The 26,363-nt window shown below is 35.2% G+C and overlaps 1 long non-coding RNA gene across 7 annotated transcripts in view; it reads left to right on the top strand.

The window, feature by feature from the left end:
• Positions 1-26,363, top strand: part of LOC102160311 (uncharacterized) — a 462,347-nt gene that overhangs the window by 223,682 nt on the left and 212,302 nt on the right. For 3 of the 7 annotated variants that reach the window (XR_014838661.1, XR_014838662.1, XR_014838664.1), the window contains one exon: positions 10,077-10,232. This is a non-coding gene — a long non-coding RNA (uncharacterized LOC102160311). Of the gene's footprint in view, positions 1-7,537; positions 7,614-10,076; positions 10,237-10,410; positions 10,525-26,363 lie in introns of all 7 variants that reach the window. The other 4 variants (XR_014838658.1, XR_014838663.1, XR_014838660.1 and 1 more) reach the window with 3 other exon arrangements.

The following is a 26,363-nucleotide window of genomic DNA, read 5'->3' as shown; positions in this document are numbered from 1 at the left end:
GATGCTTTTATTGCTGAGTAATTTAGGCTTCAAATGTTTGTGTTTTTTGCATTTTTTTTCTTGCATTTGATTTCTAGTATCATAGCATGGTGGTTAGGAAAAATGCTCGGTATGATTTCAGTTTTCTTCAATTTATTGAGGCTTGATTTGTGGCCCAAGATGTGATCCGTCTTGGAGAATGTTCCATGTACACTTGAGAAGAATGTTTATTCTGCTTCTTTTGGATGGAATGTTCTATAAAATATTAAGTCTATCTGGTCTAATGTGTCATTTAAGCCCTATGTTTATTTATTGATTTTCTGTTTGGATATCTGTTTAGTGATGTAAGTGTGGTGTTAAAGACCCCCACTATTATTGTGTTACTGTCAGTTTCTCTTTTTATGGCTGTTAGCAGTTGCCTTATATAATGTGGTGCTTCTATGTTGGGTGCATATGTATTTGCAGTTGTTATATATTCTTGGATTGAACCCTTGATCATTAGGTAGTATACTTCTTTCTCTTATAACATTCTTTATTTTAAAGTCTATTTTATCAGAGTTGAGTATTGCTACTCTAGCTTTCATTTGATTTTCATTCACATTAAATATCTTCTGTCCTTTCACTTTTAGCCTCTGTGTCCCTAGACCTGAAGTCTGGGTCTTTTGAGACAGCACATACATGAGTCTTGTTTTTGTATCCATTCCACCAGTCTACATCTTTTGATTAGAGCATTTAATCCATTTATTTTCAAGGTAGTTATCAGTATGTATGTGCTTATTGCCACGTTCTTAATTGTTTTAGATTTGTAATTGTTGAACTTTGCCTTCCCTTCCTGTTGTACTCTTCTTTGTGATTTGATGACTATATTTAGTGTTGTCTTTGAATTTGTTTTCTTTTTTATATGTGTGTCTATTGTAGTTTTTAGACTTGTGGTTCTGATGAAATTTTGATAGAGCTTTCTGTGTATATTGTAAAATTGTTTTAAGTTGCTGATCTCTTAATTTGAAATGGATTTTTAATATTCTTCATCCATCCTCTCCTCTTCTCATGGTTACTGGTTTGGATATCATTTTTGTCTGTATATGATTTCCTACTTTTATTTATTTATTTTTGCCTTTACTGATGAGCTTTCCAATTTTTAATTCTTTTGTTTCTAGTTATGTCCTTTCTTTTTTCAACCTAGAGAAATTCGTTTAGCATTCATTGTAGAGCTGATTTAGTGGTGCTGATTTCTTTTAGCTTTTGTCTATAAAACTGGATTTCTCAGTCAAATCTGAATGAGAGCCTTTCTGGGTAGAATATTCTTGGTTGAGGGATTTTCCCTTTTATCATTTACAATAAATCTTGCCATTCTCTTACAGCTTGTAGATTTTCTGCTGAGATTTAGCTGATAGGCTTATGGGGATTCCCTTGTATGTTGTTTGTTGTTTGTTGCTTTTTCCCTTGTGCCCTTTAATATTTTTTCTTTGTATTTAATTTTTGTTAGTTTGATTAGTATGTATCTTGCTATGTTTCTCTTTGGGTTTATCTTGTATGGGACTCTTTGTGCTTACTCAACTTGATTGTTTACTTTCCCATATTAGGGAAGTTTTCAGCTATAATCTCTACAAATATTTTCTAAGGTGCTTTATCTCTTCTTCTTCTGGGATCTCTCTGATAGGAATGTTGGAATGTTTTATGTTGTCACAGAAGTCTCTGAGATTGTCCTCAATTCTTTTCTTTTTTCTTTATTCTTCTCTTGGCAATGATTTCCACTGTATTTTCCACCTCACTTACTCATCCTTCTGCCTCAGTTATACTGTTATTGATTTATTCTTGTGTATTTTTCACTTCAGTTATTGTGTTCATCTTTGCTTGCTCTTTAACTCTTCTAGGTCTTGGAAGAACATTTCTTGTAACTTCTCATTCTCTGATTCTGTTCTTTTCTGAGGTCATGGATCATACTAACACTATTCAATTCTTTTTCACATAGATTGACTATCCCCTCCTTATTTAGTTGTTGTGTGGGTTTTTACCTTGGTCCTTTGTCTAAAACATATTTCTCCATCATGTCATTATTTCTGTCTTTCTATTTATGTTCTCCTTTCTGTAGCATTCAGGGTTTTAGTTGATTTTGCTTCTGGTGTCTCTCCTCTGGTGGTTAATATTGGTACAGAGATTTGTGCAGGCTTCATGGTTGGAGGGACTGGTATCTTCCCACTGATGTGTGGAGCTTGGTCTTGTCCCTCTGGTGGTTAGGGCATTATTGGGGGTGTGTTTAGAGGTGGCTGACTCCCAAAAGTCTGCTGGGTTTAATTTAATTTAACTTTTTTTTTTTTTTTTTTTTTTTTGCTGTGAGGGTTTTTTTTTAAGTCTGGGTGTCTTCCACTTCTTTCCTCAGTGTATACTGGCTGTTATCCCCTTGATAAGGAGATGCAAGTAATGCTGTGGTGATCAGAGCCTGCACTGGATATTGAGTAGGGCCTCATATTTACTCTGTGGTTGTCTTAATCCTGTTAAGGGCAGGGTCTGCTCCCTAGTTGTTAGAGTAGAAACCCACAGTTGTGTTTCTAAGCTTGTTTCTGATCTGAAGTGCATGTAAGGAGGGCTTGCAGCACTTCCACTGGGAGAAGAGCCATTGAATATTCCACCAGTGGATCTGTTCACCTGTGAGTGTGCTCTGTTGTGTTACCTTTCACCGACTGTGTGGGCTCACAAGGTACACTATTGTTTGCACTGGTCTTGGCCCCACTTTAACCATGGATATGTCAGCTATTGGCCCCGTTATCTCTCAGGCATTTTCACGTGATCACCAGACCCAGGATTACATCATTCATGCTCCTGGACCTGCTGTAGGAGTTAGAGTCAGCTCAGATATTGGCCTAATACAGACCCTGCATGTATACACCCACAAAGCCCACAGCTTCTAAAGCCAGACCCCTTCAGGTGCAGGAGCACTTGTCTGTTTGGATGTTCCACCAGCACTGAATTTATAAGGTCAGCAGTGTAGGTGTAAATCTGTGGTTTGTACAGCTTGGAGGATAGGTTTCAGCTCTTCCTCCTTACTTGCGGGGCCTCTGAGGCTCAGCTGTGGTTTCAACTCCTCTTCAATGTGTGAGCAACCCACCAGTGATGGCTCCAAAAGAAGCAGGTGTACAGGGTGGTGGGGAGGCTGGAGACTACTTTGGAAGCATCAGGTGCACAGGAGCAGGGTATCTGGCAAACGCATTGAATCCTGTGACTCTGGCTTCAGTGGAAGCCAGAAAAGTTAGACTTGTTAGAGTGCTACATGTAAACTTGGCTTCCCACCAAGTTTCATGAGATGTAACTATTCTACCATTCTAGTCCATACTCCCTCTGCTCCTTCATGTTGGAAATCTTTGTCTTTCCAACACATCAAGCTTGTTTATATCTATGTAATCTACACTTATTATTACTTCTACAAGTAGAATGCAGAATGTTTTTTTTTCCTAATACTTTCACTTCACTGCCTAAATTCTACTTCTTTAATCCTCAGGTTTTTTATCACCTTCTCCGAGAGGTGTTTCCTGATCATCATAGCTAATTTGTGATGATTATTTCTCTAATTATACTATTTTTTCTCACTTCCTGTAATTATTGATCTTAGCTTGCTTGTTAATTCTCTTATTGTTTGTTGCTCATTCTTGAATGTCAGCTCCTTGAAAGAACAGATGTTTACTGTTATCCACTACTGTATTCCCAGTCCTAGCATGGTGTCTGGAAACTAATACCATGTCAATAAGTTATTCAATAAATGGATGAATAGATAATGGACTAAGTAATAAGATTAATTATACTTCCTCTTTTATGATCTTTAAATATATGTAGATAATAAGATGATAAAATGGAGTAATTATATAGTCACCTCTTTGGGAAAAAAGTCTTTTTTGTGTGTTTTTGAGGGCCACACCCATGGCATATGGAAGTTCCCAGGCTAGGGCTCAAATGAGAGCTGTAGCTTCTGGCCTACACTGCAGCCAAAGCAATGCAGGATCTGAGCTGAGTCTGTGAACTATACCACAATTCACAGCAAGGCTGGATCCTTAACCCACCGAGGAGAGCCAGGGATCAAACCCACATCCTTATGGATACTAATCTGGTTTGTTACAGCTGAGCCACAACAGGAACTCCCAAAAAAGTCTTTCTAAGAGAAAAAAAGTAAATATTTTAGAATAGACCTATTTACCTTATAGAGGTATTTACTCTTAAAGAAGATATTGTGTTTATTTCCCTGGAATCTATTTACTTCTCTTTTTATAATCAGATCTAAAGATTTTCCCACCACGTGATAAGAGTGGAATTAACACCACACAAACACCTAACTGAATCAAAAGATCACATTCCTCTGATTCTCACATTCACAAGCTGACCAGGGGACTGGTTGGTTCAAGGAAGTCCAGTATTTTATGTGATGGTTGCAGGAAGAGAACATATTTCTGCCCCCCTGTATTGTGGATAAAGAGGCATGTAGTCTGAGAGCACAAAAATGTTCATGTTTAGATAACATATTGTGGAAAAGAGAGAAGAGTCAGAATGAAATTGGGAGCTTATTAACATTATTGGGTGACTACATCTTTAATTTTTCAGTTACCTGATCCACTAAGTGCCTTCTTTTTTTAATATTCACAGCCGAAGGCAATTTACCTTATGCAAAGTCAAATAGGGATTACATTTCCTTTTTCCTCTAATGCCTTATGAGGATTAGTTTTTGAGCACTGTGTATGCTTAAACAAATTGGAACCAGATCTCCTATTTATTAGTCTTTTTCCTTACTCCTTTTGTATTAGAAATGAGCCTTCATAATTTAACAGGAAAATGGGAAATAATTTGAAATTGATAATGTTATAGATAGTATAAGGTCTCAGACTAGCACTTTTTGTGTACATACTGATCATTTAAATAAATAATGATGGTTTTCTGTTCATAGTAAAAGCACAAGGACAGGTTTATTCTCTGGCTGAGTTATGTCTATGTCACCAGGTTGGTTTGTATGCCAAAAGAGCTCTGTGTCAAGGCACAATTGTAGACTAACAGCTCAAAAATGATTTACAACATGCAAAACAACAAAATTCAACTTAAAATTTTAAGTCAAATTATAAATGTAAACATAGGATTTACTTCCTCAGACTTTATAGTGCTAAGGGAGTAGGTTTTTCTTACATAATATAAAAATAAATCATTTTGCGTATTCTTTCATTGACTATTGTCACCATATAAACTATGTGTATGCATGTATATACATTTTATTTATATAATTTTCTTCATATATATAAAATATTCATGTGCACAGTTCATAATATAAAAGTATATTTCTCTGAAAGTATGCCATTTTCTGAATAATCTCCTTACATGAATATATATAATTTGTTTTTATACAACTATTTTTCTTATATAAATATGCATAAATTTTATTTGGAGATAATTTGCTTGAACAATGTGACATTGACTTACTAATACGGGAATATTATTAAGGTAAGCTGTAATCAAAATTGTTCAGTAAACCATTTGACAATTATTTTTGGAATGGAGTTATACTAAAATATAATGTGGAATATGTAGACTCATGTTGTACTCAGTAAATCTATGGATACATGTGGACAAGGCAAAGATTATAATAAGAATAAAGAATGTTGTAGATAGAAAAAGAATTGTTGATTTTTTTCAATTGAGTGTGAAGATTAAGAAATGAGGGGAAATTTTATTTTTAAACTATCTTTCTATAACACTGTTGTCACCTTAAAATTTCAATTAATTTAATGAATAGCTATTATAAAAATTTCTGAGGAAAAATTTACAAATAAGATGCATTTTTATGCCAAAATTTTTTTACAAAGAAGTCACTTATAATGGAGCATGATAATGTGAGAAAAAAGAATGTATATATGTATGTGACTGAAGGGCTATCTGAAGACTGTGATGTGTCTTATGGAGAAAATATTGTGTGTTAGATAAACTTTATTCAGGCTTAAGTACAGTGTTACTGAATCAACAATATAGTACACGCAGCAAAAGAATATTTGCCTATGTGCTTGTGAGGCTGCTCCAGAAATGGCTAAAGTAACACCTGTAATATTAAATTCAAGCTATATAGCAACATCTAAAGCTACAGGAAAGATGAAAAATAGTTACATTTGTGGATTCATGAGAGGGCAACCAATTAAAAACAAAAGATTAATGGATAGTACTATTGCAAGGCTGAAAACCAAAATATTTATAGTTATGTTACCCAGGATCAAAAAAATCCTTTTTAACTATTTTACTGTAAAGAAATACTGCATTTAATTAATATTTGAAAGAAATATATATGTTTCAACAATGTACCTTTAAGCAGAAACATATCTCAAACATGTGTTATCAGTTGTATTAATCAGTTAATGGAAAGAAACGTAACCATGTATTTCTCCTGGAAGCTATGACTTAGTATTTTCTACTTCATTCTTCATAGACTTTATAGAATAGAACTACCATAAATAATGAGAATTGACTGTAGCTTGCATTTGCTATTAAAGTGACTCACATCATTTCTGCTAATATTTCATTGTCCAAAGCAAGTCATATGACTATTACTAGATTCAAAGAAGTAATGAAGAATAATCTTCCTACAGGAAAGAAAACTGGATATTGATAAATGGTAATGCATCTACCAAAAAGAGTTTGAAATAGCCAAATTTTCTCCAAGCCACTTGTATTTCTAACAACAGTTGGGAGTGCCTCTTTTCCTACACACTCACTTACTGACACCAGTAAGCTGTCAAAAGTAGGTCAGGGAGTTCCCATCGTGGCGCAGTGGTTAACGAATCCGACTAGGAACCATGAGGTTGAGGGTTCGATTCCTGCCCTTGCTCAGTGGGTGAATGATCCGGCATTGCCGGTGAGCTGTGGTGTAGGTTGCAGACGCGGCTCGGATCCAGCGTAGCTGTGGCTCTGGCGTAGGCTGGCAGCTACAGCTCCGATTAGACCCCTAGCCTGGGACCTCCCATATGCCGTGGGAGCGGCCCAAGAAATGGCAAAAAGACAAAAAAAAAAAAAAAAAAAAAAAAATAGGTCAAATATTGCTTCTCTTTCTCCATACTGTGTGTAAATTTCTAAAAATATATTACTGACCAAAGAGAAATACGACTCTTTCTTTGAGAGTTTCCTCAGATAAATTGTTTCCCTCATTGTCATTTTTATTTATTTATTTTTTGGCCTGTAAGACTGCTTCTACCTCTGTCATGTATGAGGGTATATTGAGAAAAGATTATTTCTCTGTATAGCAAAATAAAATTCCTATATTTATATTTCTGTTCATATATTTTATCTAGATGAATATCCTTTTTAAAAAATACTGAGCTAGTTTATAATCTTAGATTTATTTTGGAATTTAAAAATATGTGTGAACTATTGGGAAGTTGAAAATCTTCCTAATCTGAAAACTTCTTACTGAGTGGAATAAGTCGTTCCAACATCAGCCTTTATTCTCAAGGTGAGAACTCAGAATCTTTCTTTTCAGCTTGTTTTCCAAATTATTGGATGAAATGTATTAATCTCTTTTTTTGCATTTATTTGTTTTCTGTAGGTTTTTTTTAAATTTTTCTTTGTAAATTTTGAGACCGCATTATTCTGTGTGAAGAATTTTAAATTATATAATTATGGTGAGTTGAGTCTTTTTACCTCAAATAAGTTGTATTCTCTTAAAGTCTCTTTTGTGAAAGTAATCATTTTGGTTAGTATATGCATGGCATATCTTACCTCATTCCTTCAGTTTTTATCTAATTTTGTGCTACTAATGTATCAAAAAGCATTTTCTACAGTTTGGCAATCTTTGTTTTTTTACTGGAATACCAACTGCATTTACATTTCATACAATTGCTAATATATTGGAAATTAATTACACCACCAAACTATGGTCTTCCTTGGCTCCCTTTCCTCAAACTCTTGTCGTCTATTGTCTATAGCTTGATAGGTATAGCTTTCTAGTTTTAAGTTCCTGAGGTGTTCTTCAAATATCAGTCCTCTTATTATCATGTAAATTATGGACCATGTATAGAGAGCCCTTAGCAGCCCCCTTATTTGGATTAATGCATAAGGAAGCATTCTCTCCCTATCTGCATGGGCTAGTACTAGCTCACTGGCAAGACTTTGCCCAGAAATCCTCTCTGTGACTATTAAACTTCATGTTTCAAATTTTCTTTTTTCTTGTTCTTTTTATTTTGTGAGATTGGTGACCTTGTAGAATCTAAGAAACATTTCTCATGATCCAGCACTGGTGAACTAACATCTCACTCTAGGATGTTTGGATTCTTGGCACCTACTCTATGGTCTCAGCCTTTGGGGCATTAGCCAGAAGCAAAGTAGAAAGATTATCATTTTAAACTCCTTTTGCCTTAGTTCCTTGAATGTTTTCCCATCCTTAGATTTTTTAAAAATGATTGCATTTTAAATTTAACTTTGACATAGACTTTTGATTTTTTAATATCATTTGCCTCAATTGAATTGCAGTTTTTTTATTGTGATTATAAAATGTATTTCATAAAAAGTGTTTCAAAATAGAGCAAGTGTGATTCCACAGAAATTATAAATCCAAAGTTTAATGCCATTCTAAAGATTAGATTAATAAAATGAGTTTTAGATTTGTGCAGCTAAAATTCACAATTGCAGTTTGAAATAGACTGTTGGCAGTATGACTCACTCCTAAGTACTGTACTTGAAAATATTATTTTCCTTACAAGTTAACTACTTCTTGCCAAAGGCCAAATAAGTTGGTCTAATGAGAATTTTCAACTTGTGATTGCTATCCTGTCTCTTTTATACCAGGATAATAGTGTATTTTCATACAACATTCAAACCACTAGATTGTAGGCTTATTATTATTTTTGTTTTGTTTGTCTTTTAGGGCCACACCTGTAGCATATAGAATTTCGTAGGCTAGGGGTCAAATTGGAGATGCAGCTGCCAGCCTATGACACGGCCACAGCAATACCAGATCTAAGTCATGTCTGTGACCTACACTATAGCTCATGTCAATGCTGGATCCTTAACCCACTGAACAAGGCAAGGGATCAGACTGTTGTCTTCATGGGTAGGTTTGCTTCTGCTGTGCCACAATGGGGAACACCTTTTTTTTTTTTTTTAATGGCTGCTTCTATGGCATATGGGACTTCTCAGGTCAGGGAATGAATCCCAGGCACAGCTGCGACCTAAACCACAGCTGTGACAATGACAGATCCTTTACCCCACTGTACTAGGCAGAGGATCAAACCTGTGCCTCCACAGCAACTGGATGCAATAGTCACCCAATCTGCTTAACTTGTTAGGACTCTGTGTTAGTCCCTTGATCCTTGTCTGTGGTACAACAGAGAATTGAGGCAGCAGGTATTAAAGATGCAGGCAAGCTTTCTAGGCAGAAGCGTTGCATTGGGATCCAGGTGACAACTCACTGCAACCAAAGGGAACCCCCTTAAAGCAACAGTGTCAGAGGTCAAGAGTTACAGCTCTTGTTGGGGTGCTTAAAGGGGGCATCAACCAGGCCACCAGAGTGAAAATACTGCTGCTGAGGATTGCCTTGGAGACTGCAATAGAGTAGAATCAGGTTCCCTGGAACAGAAGTGTGCAGCAGATTCATTTAAAGCAAAAAGTACACTCTTAGAAAGAGAGTGAGCTGAGTGGGGATCTGATTTTTCTTGCCCCACCCACTGATTGTTCCTGCCCCAGCCGACTGTGCATGCATTAGGGCTGAGTATTGTTTAGTCTCTGCATGGAGCATATTTGATCTGATTGGTCTGAATGGGGACAGGTTATAGGGAAGTTCCCTGGAGAGTCCCTTGATGTTATGTGTACTAGGCCTGGCTGCTCAAGATGGGGAAGGGGCATTACAATGAGGAAGGCAGGGTGATGATAAGGGTCTGGTAATTCTTGTCTTGGCCAGAGGCTTTGGGTTTAATCTCCTTGAAGGGGACTTGAAGCCTAACAAATCTGTCTATCTTAAAGAAGGCAAAGGATAGTGCAAATTTATATAGGAAAATGTTAATGAATAAAAAAAAGGAAATTTTAATTGTTTGCATTTTTTGCCTGAATCCTACAGACATCTAAATAATTCTTTTGTGCTTCCCTGGCAGCATGTTAGCATTAGTTGAACTGGAATTGGACAGTCGAAAATGGTTCTGACATTATCATGACATATCTGAATGAGCATGGTGGCCTACCAATGTTGGCGGACTTCAACTTCTGCTCCCCATTGCAAATTAACTTTGCAAACAGATTTCCTAATATGTGTAAGTAAGTGAAAGTAGTTTTACTTTGCCTGTCAAACTTAAACTGATCCTCTATAGTTGCTCCATTTCCAGCATTCTTTGTAATTTTTAATGGTTTCTCATAGCCCTGGGGAATGTGGATATAAAACCCCTTTGCAACCTGGAAACTATTGGGATTTATGGATTTTTCTCCTTCCAGTATACAACATTTTGCTGGAGAGCAAAAAAAAAAGCCGCTTCTCAGCTTCATGCCAAGGCACTCAAAGCAGGTGGCAGCAAGTAGAAAGGGAGCCTCTCTGACACCAAATTTGAGGTGAATAACATTTCTTAATTTTTATCTCTACTTACATGGATGGAGAAAGGCTTAAGACTTTGAAGCATTTTTCTTAGGTCATATGGAAAGATACTATTCTAGTCTCAAGTTTTCTAACTTTATTCTTAAATAACACTGGACTATATAGCTCCAGAAGTTGCCAGAGGAAATGGCTGTAAACCTTTTTTTTAATGTGTATTAAAATTTGTATTTTCCAGAAATATCTTAGAGTACAATTAGCATTCAGATAGAACCATGTAATTTTTAATTTATAAAGGATCTGTAAGATTACCAACTGTCCTAATTTCCTATTCAATTGATAAAGAAATTCCTATTCAACTTAGCTAGATGGTTTTTTCAAGGTCACACAAGTAATATGTCACACAAGGTATTTGGATTTTTCGTGCTTTGCTTTTCTATTATATCTGCCACTTTGGGGGTTGAATTTTTTTCCTTCTACAAAATTGTGCTAATTCTTAGCAATGAACATCTAAGTCTCCTGATGCAACAGAAAGAATTTAAGATCCGTGCCAAACTAGTTCTGTATTTGAATTTCAGCTCTTGCATTTACATGGTTTCTTAACCAACCAATTTTATTATGATCTCAAACTCAAGTTACCAACATGTAAAATGGGGATAAATGGCAATTCTGGAAAACAGCCAGAGTCAAATGGCTATAATTGTATTAGATGATGTATGTGTAATGCCCACACAATAGAGGGCTCATAATGCAAAGGATGTATTTTCATCAGTATCTATTTGTATTCTTTACATTTTTATATTACACCTCAAGCAAACTGTAGTTCCAGAAACATGATTAAGAGGATGTGTAGAGCATAGAAATGGCCATGTAAATAAGCCAACTTCAGAGTGACTTTTTATTGTTGTTTTTTTTTCAGTTACTATATCAGAAAGTCATTGTAAATTCTAATGAAGCACATTTGAGTATGGATTGTAAAGTTAGAATGACAGACTGACAGAAGAGAGGTAGATTCAAGAGAAATTCAAAGGAAGACAATTCTTTCTCATACATTGTATTAGAATCTGGATAGAGAGCCTATTCACAATGGCTCCCCAGGAAGATAATTGCAAAATTCAGGTTCTATGCACAGTTTAGTATCAGCAGGGAACAAGTATACTAGGAGGGAAACCAAGATAGAAATCAAGTTTTTCCAAAATATTTCAACATGTAACTCTAGTCCAAAGCTGCAGAAGCTCTAGGTTTGCTCGAGGCATATTGTGTTTGTGAATATGTGTGTGTGTGTAACTACATATAAAGTATGTATACAAAATATACATATAAATATGTATATGTGTATAAGTGAATATATAAATATGTAAATTTTATATAAAGTACATTTTATGTTTATCATTATATGTGTGTGTTTATATATATGGTTTTTTTCAAGGTCACACAACTTATTTGCAAAGTATTTGGATTTTTTGTGCTTTACTTTCCTATTATATCTGCTTTGCTATTTTATGCACACACACAGCTCCACGGAAACAAGGATAAGTTTTTAAGAGGCGTGAGCCAGTAAGAAAATACTAGAAGATGTCATCAGGGAGGTTAGTCAATGTGATTAGGTAATCTGTGTTTCCTGATTGGCACTTTTCAAAGTTAAGCTTCCGCCCTCTCACAGAGGCTTGAAGACAAGGTCCCTGTTTTTCTTGATGACTACATTTCAAAGGGATGGTTCTCAGGTCCTTGAGAAAGACAGTCCTGTGTTTAAAAACTGTCAAGAGGCAGGAGAAGATTTGTATCTCAAAGAGCAAATAAAGAATTTATATTTGTAAGTTTATTAAAGTAAATTTTCTAAAAAAATTTATGGCCGCATCTATGGCATACGGAAGTTTCCAGGCTAGGGGTCCATTGAAGCTGCAGCTGCAGGCCTTGTGCCATAGTCATAGCAACACTGGATCTGAACTGCATCAGCAACCTATGCCGGAACTTGCAGCAACACCAGATCCTTAACCTACTGAGCATGGCCAGAGATTGACCCTCACAAACACTATGTCAGGTTCTTATTCCCTGAGCTGCAATGGAAACTCTAAGAAGAAACCTGTTTAAAGCTTAGTCAATCAGAGGGGGGAGGTGTTAAGGACATTTTGGTATATATATATATATATATCTATATATATATTCATCCATATATATATATACATATATATACACATACACACATTGATATATCTATATACACACATTTATGTAGAGTTAAGTGAGTTAACTTCAAACATGATTAAAACACAATAAATATTCTAATTTTTGTAATAAGCTGTAAATGCTTAAATATATGTTATCCTGCTTTTAAAAAATTAGCTTTGCTTGTAATTTTAAGCACAGGTATTTACAAGCCTAATGTATCATTAATGTTGGACAATGCACTAGTAGTCATACAAAAACAGAATTATATACACTTTGTCATAATTCTTGCAACCAGAACTAAAAATAATGTAGGCAGTGAAAGAATATTTTCTGGATAAATAATAAGTGGGTGATAGCAAAAAGAAAAAAATACAGAAAAAATAACTAAAATAACACCTAATTTACCAAGAAAAATAAAACTTGTGTTTTAAAATATTGACTCAGAAATCAGAGATACTGAAACAAGTAGGACTGTCTTGTCTTTAACCTTTCAGGTTTGCTTGCCATATGCTAACTCTTTGTGAACTTAGGACAGTGCAATCTCTACTTAGTAAATATTTGTTGAAAGAAGAAAACTGGTAGGAGGGAGGGAAGGAAGGAACTACTGGGGAAATAAAACAACCTCCATGGCAATACAGATGAAAGAACACAATTTAATATTGAGTAAACATTATCAGATTTGCACACATGTAAGTTAGCATGAAATTGACTGCAAAATCTAGACAGAATTTCGCTTATACAGTAATATAGAAAAAAATGAAGACTTTATCTCCTTGAGAGATGAGAAGACTCAATTTGTGATTATCTCCTGCATATCTTATGAGACTCCAAAGTTAATCTCAGAGACATGGGTTTGTAGTTACAGTAGTCAGAAAGTTCTGTATCTTGCACTGAAAATTAAAGGTTGAGTCTCTGGTGTGTTCTAGAAGACAATCTAGGAGGAGAGGGGTGGGGAACCAACAGCCTTTTTCCTTTTTATTAAACAGAGAGTAAGTGATCTTTGTTGACTGAGGATTTGAATGCTAGATCATTTTACCTTTACAGGAGGAGGAAAGGGAAGGAAAGGGGAGGGAGTAATAGAGGAGGGAGGGAGGAGGAGGATTGAATGGAGGAAAGTTCACAAATGAAAATGCAGGATAACATCCCACAGCAAACTGGGCACACTTTCATTACCCCACTGGGGAGTTCCCAGGAGTAGCAGGTTTCTATTTCTTGAATCCCATGAAAAGACAAACACAAATTACCCACAGATTCAGGAAAATGTTCAATTGCCCTCTGGTCCAAACCTGATTCTTAAACCTGATGTTTAAGAATCCTTTGCCTTTGATTTTGTTTATTTACTGTTGAGACAGATTCTCTTCCCCTAGGCAAGTAGTGGGGGCTGTAGCACCACCAAGTCTTAGAAACTGCCCTTTCAGCAGCAGAAAACAGTGTTCTTCCTACTGCTCTTTTGCTTCTCACACACTGCTCATGCCCTCTCCCCCATCATTGAGTTTTTTTTATGAAGTGCCCTCAATTCTAATCTCACATGCAGAATGGCAAGGAAGTAAATGACAGGAAATGGGGAGTGTGAGCAGCTTCTGTTAATTCAGTGTTTTGTGATCTCCTAATTGAAATGAGGTATAGAAGAAATCGCTTTCCTATGACAGATAAGAGCAAGATAACATGTTCAAATTTCCAACATTATCTCATATTTGATAATAACAATTGTCTTTTTTTTTTTTTTTTTTTCCGTCTCTTAGGGCCCCAGGGCAGCATATGGATGTTCCCAGGCTAGGGGTCGAATTGGACCTGCAGCTGCTGGTCTACACCACAGGAAGGTGGGGGCCCAGCCACATCTGAAACCTACACCACAGCCCACAGCACTGCTGGCTCCTTAACCCACTGAGAGAGCCCAGGGATCGAACCCATGTCCTCATGGATACTAGTCGGGTACATTAACCACAGAGCCATGATGGGACCTGCTATGCTCATTATTTTTGAATTTACTTTAAAATGATTCCCTTGGAAATATCTTTATCCTAAAAGATAAACTTAGATAACCTGGACAATTTGAGGATCAAGTTCTCCTTTGTGATGTGTTTTTCTGGATGGATGTAGAGATCCAAGGAATTGTTTCCATAAATTTTCCAATTATGACTTGTAGAAAAAAGTTTTGTCCCATTTCAAACCAAGAGATAGTTGTTATTCTTTTCTCCAAAGAATCTGTTTTGTGAAACATGTGTTCCAGGGGAATTGATCATACTTTTAAGAACTATATAAAATCCAGGAGATTTATTTAAAGCTACTAGTTCAGATGCCTTGTTTCCTAATTAAAATTGTCCTTTATCACCAATAAACTCATCTTCTATTGCACGTGAAGTATCGTTAAACAATATGATTCTACTCCCAGAAATCCTATGTCTGGAGAAATAAATTCTATATATATATTTTAAGCTATCATAACCACTCGGTTCTTAAAATTTCTAGTTCTGGTAAACTGCCAACATAATTAGTAAGGTATTTTTGACGTTTTTCCAAATATTTTTAAAACTGGGCTAATTCTGAAAGTAAAATAAGTCCCCAAACTTAAGTTTCTCTATCAGTCCCAACTAGCTACTAATTCTTTGTCTACTTAGGTATTAAAAAAAAAATGCTTCCATACTAACAGTTTCCCTTAAAATAAACTCCTGCCATTTGCACGTGACAGTCAAGTTGGATTCAACCAAAGCCTCTTAAACAGTGTCATTGTTTATCTTGCATATAAGTAAGCTCTGATTACATATTTCCAATAAAAATTTTTAGAAAGCTGCTTTGCCAGAGACCTAGAGAGAAAAGTTGAGGTTTAGTGCAATCAGCAATGAGAAATTTTATCTATCCACTCAGTTGGAAGAAAATCAGAAATTCTGGGTCTCCTTATGTTTTCTTAAATTGCTACTGCCTGCTTTTGAAATTAGAGAAAAAGAAAGCAATGTCTCAAAATGCTCATTTTCAGAAAACAGAGATAACTTGTCTCAGAGATGAGGGTGTTCCTTTTCTCCAGATGATCGAAAAAGGCAATAGAGTTTTTATGTGGTTACCCCCTGACTGGGCCCAAATGGCTTCATGTTTTACCAGTAATTTGGTTATTGGTTCTTATAAGAAACAGAAAAACTAATAAGTGGACAAAAGTATATGTTTATAGGCTATGAAAATTAGTAAATATCCCCCAAATTAAAAAAAGTATTAAATCAAATATAAAATACAGGAGTTCCCGTCATGGCGCAGCAGAAATGAATCTGACTAGGAGCCATGAGATTGCGGGTTTGATCACTGGCCTTACTCAGTGGGTTAAGGATCTGGGGTTGCCATGAGCTGTGGTATAGGTGGCAGGTGTGGCTTGGATCTGGTGTTGCTTTGGCTGTGGCATAGGCTGGCAGCTGCAGCTCCGATTAGACCCCTAGCCTGGGAATCTCCATGTAGCATGGGAGTGGCCCTAAAAAGACAAAAGACAAAATTATATATGTATATAAAACACATAATCTGGAAAACAATCTCTCGTCATATTTATTTAATTTGGAGGACTTATCAAATAACCATTTTGTTCCAGGACAAATGATAGCAGTAAAACTAAACTGATGAAATAGAAAAATGTTTTTCTGAGTCCTATAAAAATTCCTCATACTTAATACTTTCTTTTAATTCTGTTCATAGCCCTATCAATATGCTACACATTTAAATTTCTTTAGTATTTACACATACATGCACACACTTTTTCTCCCACAAAAATATGATATAGTTAAAGCAAAGTCTTAGTAATAATAAACATATAGATTTAAGCTAAATTGATATTAGTTCTTATGTTCTGTGGCCAGCACGAATTTACCTAATGTTTTGATAAGTAGAAGCTCCGATTAACTAAGAAATTTACAATGAACTGTGTTAGAGAAAGCCATGTAGGCACACTAGCTTCTGATTGTTTGTGCTTTTTCCTGCCTTCAAACAAAACCAAAAAAATAGCCAAACAGGGATTTCAATTTATCTGGTAAAATTAAATGACATAGAAGGAGACCCTTGTTACTACCTAAAAGTAATTATTACCTTGTGTACTCACCAACATAATCCACTGAAAATGGAAATAAGAATTTTATTCTGACTAATTAAAAGTGTTTATGAAATATTTGAATTATATATTGGTGAAACAAACATACATACTGACTTTAATAATGTATATACCTGACCTTAATAATGGACTTTGAGTGTGATTTTGCTGACAAGTTGATAAGATCCACTACCAATTCCTGTATTTTACCTTTGACTTTTACCATGTAACCTTAGAGAGTACAGCCTATGACACCCCCAAATCTGAGAGTTTTATACATTCTCCTAAAGACCACTATTGATTGATTGATACTCAAATAATTCTGTTTGAAAACATGTTTCCTTTCATCATTCTCGAGGATCCTTTTTCTCAGTAAACTGGTATAACTTTGGTAGATCTTCATTTGTGAAGAGTTTTGATAGAATCCAAGTCATTGTCGAACATGACTATTATGCAATATTTGCATATTTACTTTGCACATTTACTTTCAAATTACTTTGCATTTTTTTCTGATTTTATTGTTGATGTTAAAATACTCACCTATTCACATGAGAATTCCTGACACATTGATGAGATGGGATAAGGCACTTTAGCAATAAGCCACAGAGGGATGTTTGAGTGAATATTAAAAATTTACAAATACTCAGTTAATTGGTGTAGAGCTACTGCAGAGACTTCTGTAATAAACATCACATAAAATGGGCACTCTCACAACTTTAAAAAACCCACCAGAACATTACAACTACTTTGTAAAGTGATGATAATTAAGCAACTATTATAAAGTATAAATTCTACCAGTAGTAATCAGGCAAGATTTATTTGATCTGCTTTTATTGCTTTTTATCTGTAATTATAATTTTAATTAGTTTATAAAAGACACAGCTCTCATTCCCTAGGTTTTTTTGAACTTTAAATTATAATGATGTTAGCCTCAAAAATGTTTATTTCAGAATGCAAAAGAACTAGTAATGCTTAATGATGAAACTTTTATTTTTTATTTTTGTCTTATTTTTATTTTTTTATTACTCAATGAATTTATTACATTTGTAGTTGGACAATGATCATCACAATCCAATTTTATTTCCATCCCACAACCCCAGTGCTTCCCCCACCCCCCAAACTGTCTCCTCCAGAGACCATAAGTTTTTTTAGTCTATGAGTAAGTATCTCCTCTGCAAAGAAGTTCTTTCTGTCCTTTTTTCAGATTCCACATGTCTGTGAAAGCATTTGATGTTGGTGTCTCATTGTATGGCTGACTTCACTTAGCATGATAATTTCTAGGTTCATCCATGTTGCTAAAAATGCCAGTATTTCATTCATTCTAATTGCTGAGTAATATTCCATTGTGTATATGTTCCACATCTTGATCCACTCCTCTGTCGATGGACATTTAGGTTGTTTCCATGTCTTCGCTATTGAAAATAGTGCTGCAATGAACATCGGAGTCCATGTGTCTTTGTGAGTCAAGGTTTTCTCTGGATAGATGCCCAGGAGTGGGATTGCTGGATCAAATGGTAGTTCTATTTTGAGTTTTCTGAGGACTCTCCCTACTGTTTTCCATAGTGGTTGCACCAATTTACAATCCCACCAACAGTATATTAGGGTTCCTTTTTCTCCACACCCTCTCTAGCACTTATTGTTTGTAGACTTTTGGATGATGGCCATTCTGGCTGGTGTAAGGTGGTACCTCAGAGTGGTTTTGATTTGCATTTCTCTAATAATGAATGATGTTGAACATCTTTTCATGTGTTTTTTGGCCATCTGCATGTCTTCTTTGGAGAATTGTCTGTTTAGATCTTCTTCCCATTTTTGGATGCAGTTGTTTGTTTCTTTGGTATTGAGCTGCAGAAGGTGTTCATAAATTTTGGAGATGAATCCCTTGTCAGTGGATTCAGTTGCAAAGATTTTCTCCCATTCTGTGGGTTGTCTTTTCGTTTTGTTTAGGGTTTCCTTGGCTGTGCAGAAACTTTTAAGTTTAATTAGGTCCCATTTGTTTATTTTTGTTTTTATTGTCATTATTCTGAGAGGTGAATCTGAGAAGATGTTGCTGTGGTTTATGTCAGAGAGTGTTTGGCCTATGTTTTCCTCTGAGAGTTTTATAGTGCCTGGTCTTCTATCTAGGCCTTTAATCCATTTGGAGTTTATTTTTGTGTATGGTGTTAGGGAGTGTTCTAATTTCATTCTTTTCCATGTGGCTGTCCAGTTTTCCCAGCACCACTTATTGAACAGGCTGTCTTTTCTCCATTGTATATCCTTGCCTCCTTTGTCATAGATGAGTTGGCTGTAGGTGTGTGGGTTTGATTCTGGGTTTTCTATCCTGTTTCACTGATCTATATGTCTGTCTTTGTGCCAGTACCATACAGTTTTGACGATTGTTGCTTTGTAGTATAGTCTGAATTCCAGGAGCCTGATTCCTCCAGCTCCATGTTTCTTTTTCAGGATGTCTTTGGCTATTCTGGGTCTTTTGTGCTTCCAAACAAACTTTAAAATATCTTGTTCGAGTTCTGTGAAAAATGTCCTCGGTAATTTGATAGGGATTGCACTGAATCCATATATTGCCTTAGGTAGTATAGTCATTTTGGTAATATTAACTCTTCCAGTCTATGAGCATGGTATGTCTTTCCATCTATTTGTGTCATCTTTGATTTCTTTCATCAGTGTCTTATAGTTTTCAGAGCACAGGTCTTTTGTCTCTTTAGGTAGGTTTACTCCTAGGTATTTTATTCTTTTGGATGAGATGGTAAACGGGATTGCTTCCCTAATTTTTTTTTCTGCTCTTTCATTGTTAGTGTATAGAAATGCAATCAATTTCTATGTATTAATTTTGAAATTATGAGACTTAAAAAATATGTAGAATCTGGACCATTTTCTTCCATTCATAAAATTATCTTTTGCTTATGAAATATATTGCAACATTAATTCACTGACAATGATAGAAGAATTTCAAAAAAATAGTTGACAACCTTTAGAGCACTAATCAGAAATAAAAGGAATTTTTTTATTAGAGTATCGTTTATTTATAATGTTGTATTTTTTCAGGTGTACATTAAAATAAATTACTTGTATGTATATCTATTCTTACCCAACAGATTATTACAGAAACTTGAGTAGAATTCTCTCTGCTATAGAGTGGGTACTTGTTAACTGTTTTGTATACCCTAGGGTGTATGTGTTAATCCCATCGTCCCAATTTATCCGTCCCCTCCTCCCATGGCTTCTCTTCTGGTAGCCATAAATTGGATTTTCAAATCTGTGGGTTTGTTTCTGTTTTATAAGAGTTCTTTTGTATCATTTTAGAAATTAGATTCCACTTATAAGCTATGCCATATATTTGTTCTCCTCTGTCTGACTTACTTCATTTAGTATGATAATCTCTAATCCCATCCATGTTGCTGCAAATAACATTATTTTGGTTTTTTTTTTTTTTGATGCTTCAATGATTGATCTCATTTTTTAAAATTTTCCTATAGGTATTTTTTTTTAAATCTCTGGTAAAAATAAATCAAGTTGGTCTCAAGAATATAAAAGTATTGTGACTCCAGAGATCTCAGTGTGACTTGATGTAGACAAAGTTCACTTTATACAAGCATTAAACACATGCACACTCACTGTATGGGACTAGGTTAAAAAAGAAGTTAGGATCTTTACTCTCCAAAAGCTACAATATGATTTTTTAAGCTCTAAGCACTGGTTCTTTCTTTTTTACATTTAAAATATTTTCATACAGTAAAACTCACTTTTTCTGGTGCACAGGTTTGTAAGTTTTGGCAAATGCCTACAGTTGTGTAATGGTGCCATAATAAAGATAGGGGATAGTTCCTTCACCCCAGAACAATCCCCTCAAGTCTCATTGTAGTCAAACCCTGCACCCACCTCCAAACTCTGGCAACCACTTAATTTGTTTTTTGTCTCCATAGTTTTACCTTTTCCAGAATGTCTTATAAATTGCTTCATATAGTATGTAGTCTTTGGGGTCTGGCTTCTTTCTTTCACTTAGCAAAACATATTTAAGATTCACCCATGTTCTTAAATGGATTTATAGTGTATTTTTTTTATTGCTGAATAGAATTCCATTGTAGGATGTACCACAGATTATCTATCCATGCATCTGTCAAAGAATATCTGGCTTGCTTCTGGGTTTTGGTGATGATGAATAAAGTTGCTATCAATATTCACGTATAGGTTTTTTTGGAAACATAAGCTTTGATTTCTCTTTTGTAATACCAGGAGTATTGGAACAGTAGTACAAGTAAGTCATACAGTAAATATATGATTAGCTTTAAAAGAAATTGTCAAACTGTCTTCTTCAGTGTCTATACCATATTGTATTTCCCAGAAATTTACATGAATTCTATTAATTCAAAGTGCTTGCTCACAAATGGTTTGCCATTTTTTTAAATTTTATTCATTCTGATAGTTTCTAGTAGTATTTCATTATGGTTTTAATTTGCATGTCACTAATGATGTTGACCATCACCTCATGTGCTTACTTTGTGATCCATGTATGCTTTTTGGTGACATATTTGTACAAATCCAGAAAAATTGATTCTTTGTTTTCTTCTTGAGTTTAGAGAACTCTGTATACATTCTGGACACAAATTTTTCTTTAGATACATGTTTTTAAATATTTTGAAATATTTTAATATTTCTTTGGAAATATTTTCTGGAAATTTCATTTTCTTTTTAAGAAATCTCTATTATACTTGATTTACAATGTTCTGCCAATTTCTGCTATACAGCAAAATGAACCAGTTTTATATATATATATATATATATATATATATATATATCATATATATATAACATATATATAGAATATATATACACACACACATTCATTTTCTCACATTATCCTCCATCATGTTCTATCACAAGTAAATGGATATATTTCTCTGTACTATATAGCAGGATCTCATTGCTTAGCCACCCCAAATGCAAAGATTTGCATCTACTAACTCCAAACTCCCAGTCCATCCCACTCCCTGACCCCTTCCTCTCCCCATTGGCAACCACAAGTCTATTCTCCATGTCCATTAGTTGGCTTTCTTTCTGTAGATAGGATCATTTGTGCCATACATTGGATTATAGATAGAAGTGATTTCATATGGTCTTTTCATATCGTCTTTTTCTTTCTGATTGACTTCAATTCATATGAGAATCTCTAGTTCCATCCCTGTTCCTGCAAATGGCATTATTTTGTTCTTTTTTTAATGGGTGAGTAATACTCCATTGTGTATATGTACCAGATCTTCTTAATCCATTCATTTGTCAATGGATTTTTAGGTTGTTTCCATGTCTTGGCTATTGTGAATAGTGTTAAAAAGAACATAGGGGTGCATGTATCTTTTTAAATGAAAGTTTTGTTCAGATATTTACCTAGGAGTAGGATTGCTGGATCATATGGTAATTTTATTTTTGGTTTTCTGAGGAAACACCATGCTGATTTCCACAGTGGCTGTACAAATCTACATTCCCACCAACAGTGTAGGAGGATTCCCTTTTCTCCACACCCTCTCCAGCATTTATTTGTAGACTTATTTATGGTGGCCATTCTGACTGCTGTGAGGTGGTATCTCATCAAAGGTTTGATTTTCATTACTCTAACAATTAGCCATGTTGAGCATTTTGTCATATACCTGTTGGCCATCCGTATGTCTATTTAGGTCTTCTGCCCATTTTTCAATTGTTTTTTTTTTTTTTTTTTTTTTTTTTTTTTTTTTTTGCTATTGACTTGTATGTGTTGTTTGTATATTTTGAAGATTAAGCCCTTCTTGGTTGCGTCATTTGCAACTATTTTCTCCCATTCTGGAGGTTGTCTTTTTGTTTTTGTTTTTTCTGGTTTCCTTTACTGTGCAAAATTTGTAAGTTTGGTTAGGTTCCACTGGTTTATTTTTGTTCTTATTTCTGCTGCCTTGGACACTGACCTAAGAAAACATTTGGTTGATGTCAAGAGAATGTTTTGCCTATGTTCTCTTCCAGGTATTGTATCTTGTCTTATATATAAGTCTTTCAGCCATTTTGAGTTGATTTTTTTGTGCATGATGTGAAGGTGTGTTCTAGATTCATTGATTTACATGCAGCTGTCCAATTTTAACAGCACTGCTTACTGAGGAGAATGTCTTTTTCCCATTTTATATTCTTGCCTCCATTGTCTAATTTGTTGAGGATTAATTGACCATAGTTGTCTGGGTTTATTTCTGGGTTTTCTATTCTTTTCCATTGGCCTGTATGTCTGTTTTTATACCAGTACTACATCATCTTGATTACTGTAGCTTTGTAATGTTGTCTGGAGTCGGGGATAGCTATGCCCTGTTTGGTTTTTGTTCCTCAGGATTGCTTTGGCAATTCTGGGCCTTTTATGAATCCATATGCATTTTTTGGATTGTTTATTCTAGTTCTGTGAAAAATGTCATGGGTAATTTGAATAGGGATTTTATTAAATCTGTGGATTGCTTTGGGTAGTGTGGTCATATTCACAATATTAATTTTTCCAATCCAGGAGCATGGGATTCCTTTCCATTTATCAGTATCCTCTTTAATTTCCTTGACTAATGTTTTATAGTTCTTAGCATGTAAGTCTTTTACCTCCTTCATCAGGTTTATTCCTACGTATTTAATATTTTGGGATGGGATTTTTAAAAACTATTGTGTTTTTATATTCTTTTTTTACTATTTCATTGTTAGTACACAGAAATGAAACTGATTTCTGAACGTTAATCTTGTATCCTGCTACTTCACTGAATTCTTTGATCAGTTTGAATAGTTTTTGTGTGGAGGTCCTTAGATTTTTCTATATATAGTATCATGTCTTCTGCATAGAGTGACAATTTTACCTCCTTTTTCAATCTGGATACATTTTATTTCTATTGTATGTCTGAATGCTGTGGCTAGGACTTTTAATACTATGTTGAATAACAGTAGTGAGAGTAGGCATCTTTGTCTTGTTCCAGATTTTAGTGGGAAGGCTTTCAGCTTTTTGTGGTTGAGTATTATATTAGCTGTGGATTTGTCATCAATGGCTTTTATTATGTTAAGGTATTAGGGTGATATGGTTGCTTCATAGAATGTCTTTGGGATTATTCCTTCTTCAACAACTGAAAAAATTTAAGAAGGAGGGTATAAGTTCTTTTTATCTTTAGTAGAATTTGTCTGTGAAGCCATCTGGTCCTGGGTTTTGTTTGTAGGGAGCATTTTTATTACACATTCAATTTCATTTCTAGTGATTGGTCTGTTCAACTGATCTCTTCTTAATTCAGTTTTGGCATATTGTATGTTTCTAGGAAGTTGTCCATTTCCTATAGGTTGTGAAATTTGTTGGCATATAATTGTTGATAGTATTCTTTTATGGTTTTTTGTATTTCTTCATTATCTATTGAGATTTCTTCTTTTTCATTTATTATTTTGTTTGAGTTTGTTCTTCCTGGTGAGTCTGGCCAGAGGTTTGTCAATTTTGTTTACCCTTTCAAAGAACCAGATCTTGGTTTTATTGATTTTTTTCTACTGTTTTTTCAATCTCTATTTTATTGATTTCCTCTCGGATCTTTATGATTTCCTTCCTTCTGTTGACTTTAAGTTTTGTTTGTTCTTCTTTTTCTAATTCTTTTAGGTGGTAGGTTAAGTTATTTATTTGAGATTTTTTTTCTTCTTTTTTTGAGGAGGGCCTGTATCACTATGAACATTCCTCTAAGATCAGCTTTTGCAGCATCCCATAGACTATGAATAATTTTCTCAAGGTATTTTTTAATTTCCCTTTTAATTTCCTCATTGATCCATTGGTTTTTTAGTACCATGTTGTTTAGGCTCCATGTTGTTTTTTTCTCATTTCTTTTCCTGTGGTTGATTTCTAGTTTCATGCCATTGTAGTCAGAGAAGACACTTGAAATAATTTCTATGCTCTTAAATTGGTTGAGGTTAGTTTTGTGCCCCATTATGTGGGCAATCCTTGAGAATGTTCCATATGCACTTGAAAATAATGTATATTCTGGGGTTTTTTTTGGATGTAACATCCTGAAAATATCTGTCAAGTCTAATATTTCTATTGTGTCATTTAGAATCTCTTTTGCCTTATTGATTTTTTTATCTAGAGGATCTGTGTATTGAGGTGAGTGGGGTGTTAAAGTCTCCCACTGTTATTGTATTCCCATCAATTTCTCCTTTTATGTCTGCTAGTATTTGTTGTATGCATTTGGGTGCTCCTATATTAGGGACATATATATCAATGAGTGTAATATTTTCTTCATGAATTGATCCTTTAACTATTAAATAATGTCCTTCTTTGTCTTTCTTTATGGCCTTTGTTTTAAAGGCTATTTTTTCTGACGTGAGTATTTGAAGTCCTGCTTTCCTGTCTTTTGATTCACATGAAATATCTTTTTCCATCCACTCACTTTCAATTTATATGTGCCCTTTGCCCTAAGGTGAGTCTTTTCTTAGGAAGTGTCTTATAGGCTATTTTTTTTAAAGCCAGTCTGCCACTCTGTCTTTTGATTGAAACATTCATTCTATTGACATGTAAAGTAATGGTTGCTAAATCTGTACTTATTGTCATTTCTATTACTCTATCTTCAAGTCACTTAATCATTCCTCTGCATTATTCATTCTGATCATCATTGCCTTCAACTCAGCTTATTTCTCTGCAAATGAATTTTCTAACTTTTCTTGGCTCTTCCTTATATGTTCTAGTTCCTTTCCTAAAGTAATCTGCATAACTATATTATATGGCTGTTCTTAATTCCTTCATATCCACTCTGAATTCTTTCAGAATTTTCACTGTCTCCTTTTGGAACTCTATGTCTATTAGACTGCAGAGGTATGTTTCACTGATTGCTTTTTTAGGGGAATTCTATTCATTTAACAGGGTATGATTCCTGAGCTGCTTAATTTTGTTTACATTATTTTGTGAGTTTAGGGAAAATAACTGCTCTAGTCTTGGTGGGCTATTTATATGCAAAAATGTCCCTGGGTATTTTTTGAGGGCTTACTATATATACTATATCTATATCACTCTGTGTATATATATATACACACACATACACATCTGTCTGTCTATCTCTCTATCTATCTGTCTATCTATATATTTTTTGGCATGAGAGCTGCTTTTGGTTTCGATCCTTACTGTTTCTTTCTTCACTCGTTTTGTGCAGGCTGTTATCTCCATGCTGATGTATGGCCTGTATATGCTTCCAGGAAGATGGAGGTAATGGCAGGACTAGTAGCCAGTGCCTGGTTGCTGGGCTCTTGACAGTGGCAAGGACCCACAGGTCTGTGGTGCAGGCTGCTCTTAGTTTCAGAGTTCTGGAAAGTGGCAGCGACCCTCAGACACATGTAGGCAGCACCCAGAGCATTTGGCAGTGGCAGCAGCAGGACATGTGCATTCCCAGGGGAGTGAGAGCAAAAATGGGTGGTGCTTGGTTGTAGTGCCCTCCTCTGCACTAACCCCTGAGGTGGCTCGGTCCGCAAGTGGTGTCTGTTCATGGGCCCCTAGTGGTGGCAGGCCACATCCACTTATGGACTCTAAGATGGCTGCAGTGCTTTGCCCCCAACACATGAGAGCCCATGGGTGCACAGAGAAAGATATTCCTATGGCTATCTGCCCTTCCTCCTCTCTCCCTCCCCAACAAAGTTGCCTTA

The sequence above is a fragment of the Sus scrofa genome, chromosome 2, assembly GCF_054392235.1.
Source record: "Sus scrofa isolate SSC_HxYL_T2T_F1_AM1 chromosome 2, Sscrofa_HxYL_maternal_Yorkshire_Landrace_v2.0, whole genome shotgun sequence".
Classification (NCBI taxonomy): domain Eukaryota; kingdom Metazoa; phylum Chordata; class Mammalia; order Artiodactyla; family Suidae; genus Sus; species Sus scrofa.
Note: the sequence above shows the minus strand (reverse complement) of the source record. Positions and strands in the feature narration are given on the sequence as shown.